The following is a 6,000-nucleotide window of genomic DNA, read 5'->3' on the forward strand; positions in this document are numbered from 1 at the left end:
CCTGCGTATGTGTAGGAAGGATTGGACAACTTAGCTTGTTCTATGCAGTAAGAAACTGGATAGAACCTCAGAATAGAAAGTGGTCACTTTCAGGCTAAACAAAAAGTTTTTTAAAAGAAAAAAAAATTGTTCCTTTATTCTCATAGTCTCAGAGAAGTAAAAATTATTCTACATTGAAAGTAGTAAAGCTTATCCTTGCTAGTATAAAAAGATCAGTAATAGAGGGCACTGAGATTTAAAACAAATTATGCCAATTCAGCCTATTATTTTGCTTTTACTTTATATTCATTTGTTTAGAGAACAAGTATTTACTTATTTATTTTTTGATGAGAATTGTGCTATGCACGATTTTGATAAAAAGTGATTGCCTTCAAGGAACTGACAGTCTAGTGAGAAAGCTAAGAATGGATTTTAAACTATAATACATGATACAAGACAATACCTAAAGTGAGATACAGAATCTGTTTCCTGAAAATTCAGACACCTACCGACATTGTAGTTGAGAGGCTCAGGAAAGGGCTCAGGGAGAAGTTGGCTTTGAGCACAGCTCTAATTTATGGGTCATATATATACATATCAAGCTTGGGGACAGGCATTCCAGACAATGATTACTGTGTCAAGATTTGTTTGAATGGATTGAAGGCAACTTAACTTGGAAGCACATTGCATGAGTTCCTGAAGGTCAGGCTAAGGAAATTAGAGTTACAAATATTTAATATATTTAACCTCATAATAAATATAATTCAGCTGCCACAGATGCGCTCCAAGTCGTCCTCCCTGTAGCTGGAGGGATCTTTTAGAAACAAAGACCTTATCACATCACTCTTCTGCTTATTTTTCCCCTCTGTTCTTTGGCAAACAGTTCCAAAATCTTAACACGCTTACGAGGCCCTGCATGACCTGAGCCTTACCTCCTTTTGCAGTTTCATTCTACGAAACTTTCAATCTGCTTTCTGTACTTTCCCCACACGGGGGTTCTCGCTGGTACCAGAAATATACCTTGCTATTTCCCACATCCTAGGTCTCTACATACCCTTTCTTTCTGCTTGGAATATTCTTCCCACTAAACTTGGACTGGCTTACTCTTACTCATGCTTCAAAGCTTAGCTAAAATATCACTTTCCTGATACTCCTGAGTACGTCAGATACAAACCTTGTCATCTACTTTCTTAGCAAAAGTCCTTCATAATACTTAACAAAGTTTGTAGTAATTAAATGATCCCATGAATAATAAATATATTTACTGAGCGATCATTACGCACTAGGCACTGTACTAACTGCTCAATGAATTTTTGTTGAATGGATGCATGAATGAAGGAATGTGTTCCAGGAGTGACCTCTGTGTGTGCTATGTATGTCCTTTTGTTGCGGCAATAAATTAATCAATAGAGTTAGCTAATAAATATAAATTAATAACTCAGATTTGATCAAGTTTTAAGTACACACTTTCTTTTAATTCTCAAATTAAAATAGAACCTGTCCATATGACTACTGGAACTTTGGGTTTGTCCCTCAAATATACGGGATCTTCAGGAAATTCTAAAGTGTTCCATAAATCATTTTTGGGTATTACCCAGGAGAAAGTTCATACCATACAATATTTGAATAATAATGGTTAAAATTTATTGAATAATTACTATGTTTCAGGAACTGTTTGCATATATTTTGTATGTGTAAATATATAAAATATCTATGTATCCCTATATACCTGTGTGTGTGTGTGTGTGTGTGTGTGTGTAGGTGTATATACTCATTTAATCTTCACAATGCCCCAATGAGGCTGACTCAGTGTTACAATATGTTACAAAGAGGAAACTAAGACCTGGTAAGTTAAATAATGTGTCCAAGTTCACCCCGTGGTAGAACTTCAAACTGGAGACTGGAGAGGGCGGCCCTCACACTCCCTAGTCCTAAGCCATTGCAGTTTCCTACTTAGCTTCCTTCTCTGATCTCCCCCCACGGCCACCGCTATCATTTTGTTGGGACTACTTGGCCTTCTCCCAACAGTAGCGCTTTTAAATAACACGTCTCATGTTAATAGGATTGCCAGAATAAAAATACATGGTGCGTAGTTAAACTTGAATTTTAATAAATAGCAAATAATTGTTGAATATATGTCCCAAATGTCACAGAGAAGGTACACTAAAAATGTATTCGGTTTTTATATGAAATTCCAATTTAACTGAGCATCCTATAACTTTATTTGCTAAATCTGGCAACTTTACTAAACAAAATCCAATCTCTCAAATTCCCAATTTCAGAGTAAGGAGACATTTTCCCCTCTCCTCTGTCGCAGGCCTAACTCTCAACTCCTCATTTCTTATCCTAGCAAGCCGTGGGTAACTATTGTCCCCTGTTTCTGCTTTGCTAGTCCCTTCTAACTGGATCTTCTTCCTCCTTTTACTTAGCACAGCACAATTTTTTCTCTTAATCTCAGCTCATTTTAGTACCTCACATATGTATGCCTCATCCCTCCTATGCCTGTGTCCTCCTCTCTCTTTCCTCAGCCCATTTCACTCCCTCATCTCTCAACAAGTTATAACTTTTGAGGATTAAAAGAAAACTGGCCACTTCTCAGTCTAATTGAATTTCCCATCTAGAGAACAAACTTCTTAATTTCCCTTTCTTTTTTCCCTACCTCAAATCTGAGCACGTGGCTCTTTAGGTAGTTGATACTCAGTAAAGACTTGATTGTCAAATTTTACATATTTGTTCATAATGTACTGCAAGGATGTGTTTAGGTAGCATGTTTCTCTCATAGAAGGAGCTTAGCAGGTCACTCAGGGTGACAATCATCAGGAACTTTCTAAAAAAGAAATGGTGAGCAAGCCACATCTTATTTTCTAGGGCCTGGTGAATCCTGAGAGGCCAAGAGTGTGTGCTTTTCATAGATCTGCAGACCATCTGAGCTAGAAGGGTCCTTAGAGGTGCCCTAATGCCACCTCTTATTAAATTCAGACAAAACTTAACTGAGGCTTCTACAGGAAAAGTGACTGGACGGAGGTCAGAGAGGATCCTTGTTAATAATACACAGTCCTCAAGTTGTGTCATCAGAATGTGGGCTCCAACACTTAACAGCTGTCTGATACTTGAGATGTCATTTATCCTCCTGGCACCTTAAAGTATTTGTCTCTGTAACAGAGATAATAATATTGAGCCATCTACCTCACAGAATTGTTTCAAGGATCAAATGAAATAACATAGATGACAGCCTTCTGCAAACGGTGAAGTGTTATGTGAATGCAAGGAAGTACAATTTGTAGCCACTCCCACTGCAGCAAGGCTTAAAGCTGGTGAATTTGAGGTGGTTATTTTCCTCTGGGTTAATGCAGAGTCAGTGACCCAGTCCTTTGTTGCAGCCCTCTCTTCCAGATATGGGTTCTCTTAAACAAATATTTAACACAAGCTGCTCTGATCGTCTGTAGTCATTAAAATGATTAAAGGTTTTTTTTTTTTCTTTCCTAATAATAATGTATTAGCCTCAGCGGTCTGACCAAATTCCAGTCTCAGTAATTGTCTTCCTCCTTACTATTCCTTAATGAGGTTCAAAAGGTTAATTAGTTGTTTGCAAAATGCTAAAGTACTTAATGGAGGTAATCTAGCAGGACAATATCTAAATGTGTACTTTGGTGAATGACTAGATAGACAGTTGATACAAAGAGCTAAGAACCTGACAGTTTCTCTTAATATTCTATTAATTTAATACAAGGTGATTTAAAAAGAAAAAGAAAGACAAAGATACCTTTACTACAAACAATGATACAGCAAACTTAAAGATTGAGAATAATTTTTGATGTCGGCCTAAGACAACACAAAGAATTAATATTTTAAAAGAAAGAATGAAATACAATATTACCTTGCCCTTGGAGTTGAAACAGATAGATGGGTAAGGCAGTAATTTGTATTGACTTAAATTGTAAACTATATTAGGACCCTGATATATCCCCAAAGAAGAGAACATGCTCCATTTGCATAGCTATACACTGTCATATTCTACTGGAATCTGTTTCTTACAGATATTGGATTGACTCATTTAGTGGGAGTCAGTTACCATTATACATGCACACAATTATATTCTCATATGTATGCCCACTGAGATGCAGTAATGTTTCCTCTTCTTTTATTTGTTTCTTTGGTTATTATTTGGTTATTTTTTTGACACATTTGTAAAAAGCACAAGCTGGAGATTGCACTAGAAGAAATGATATGAGATCGGGTTACTGGTGTGTGAATCTCTCAGCATATTGCAGGAGATTGGCCCCAAGGACAGCAATATTTGATTGGAAGATAACTTGAAAATTTGAAATTGTTTTTGCATCAAACACACACACACACACACATGTGCGCATATACATATACATACATGAGTGAGTGTGTGTGTGTGTGTGTGTGTGTGTGTAATGCATTTTTTAATTCATGGTAAAGAATGTTATCTGTTACCGTTATACATCTTTCTTATCTATCATTTCTTTTTTCCTGACAATGAAGACATTGTAATTTTATTTGAGGTAACGGAAGGAGATCAATTGAGTAAGACAGAGACAGAAGTTTATCCTATGTGTTTCCATAGAGGATTTGGGCAAATTTCACAAAATAAAATCTATATAAAATAGGAATAGAAAAACAGAGAATTGGAAAATAAAAATGTTCTGACCACAAGTTCAGCTGTGTTTCTTGACAGCTATGAAAGAAAGGAGACACAGTTGGATCGAAAAGCTTCTATTAGATGAAAGAAGAAATGTTAACATTCTTCAAGAGATACAATTTTTCCCAGTACTAAATAAAAAAAGAAATGGCTTATGCAGTGTTTGATATAGGACACACTGAGTCCAGTAAAATAAATTATCCTCAACAATGATGACATAGGAGGAAAAAGAGTTAGAATCCATATATTTGCCATTAGTACGCACAGAAGGAATAAAAAATGTTTGCTGGTCTGACAAAGGACTGGCCAAATCATGCAACTTTCTGGTGATTTCACTTGTTTCTAGTACAGGACTTGAGGTACCAAGTGGAATAGACATGAAATGCATGGCCCTTAAAATACTTTCCCTAAATATTGCTTTTTGACACAGGAGAAATACTTTACTATATCTTTAAATTAAAATATGACACTCTTAAGGGAACTATGCAAACTCTGGTAAAATATATAATATATATGGAACCATCTCATAGGCATTTGAAACCTCATAAATGAGGCATGTCTGCCCTTATCTAGTGAAATCACTTTCAAAAAAACTATCACAAGCTGACATTTTCCCAGGACCCGAAGGAACAATCAACCACTTAGAACAGGTGTCCATTAAGCCAATGGCTCACAGCCAAACTTCTTGAAAGAGTTGTCAATTCTTACCTTCTTCCTTTATTTTGCCTCCTACTCATCTCTTTTCTCAATGCAAATTGACTCAGTTCCCCACTACTCTACCAAAACTGTTCTTGATAAAGGCACTGAGGATCTCTGTTTTGCTAAATTCAGTGGATACTTTTCAGTTTCATCATCCTGCCTTCATTCATTTAACAAATGTTTGTTGATTGACAACCATATGTCAGGCACTCCTTTCCTGGACAGAAAGAGAGATATAATTAAATCATATAATTTCAGTGATAATAAGTATAATGAAGAAAAATTACAGGGCACCATGGAAGCATATAATAAAGGGCTTCACGAAATCATGGGGGATCACTTGACCTCTCAGTAGCATTTGGCCTCTGTGACACTATACTTCCTTGGCTTTGCTCTCTCCTTATTTTTTATTTTTATTTTATTTTTTTGCTGAGTAAGATTTACCCGGAGCTAACATCCACTACCAATCTTCCTCTTTTTGCTCTTTTTGTATGTGAGCCGCCACCACAGCATGGCCACTGACAGACAAGTGTTGTAGGTCTGCGCCCAGAAACCAGACCTGGGCCGCCGAAGTGGAGTGCGCCAAATTTAAACACTAGCCCACCGGGGCTGGCTCTCCTTCTTCCTTATTGACTGCTCTTTTTCTGTTTCCTTGC

The sequence above is a fragment of the Ceratotherium simum genome, chromosome X (assembly GCF_057802395.1).
Source record: "Ceratotherium simum simum isolate JZ-2026a chromosome X, ASM5780239v1, whole genome shotgun sequence".
Lineage (NCBI taxonomy): Eukaryota > Metazoa > Chordata > Mammalia > Perissodactyla > Rhinocerotidae > Ceratotherium > Ceratotherium simum.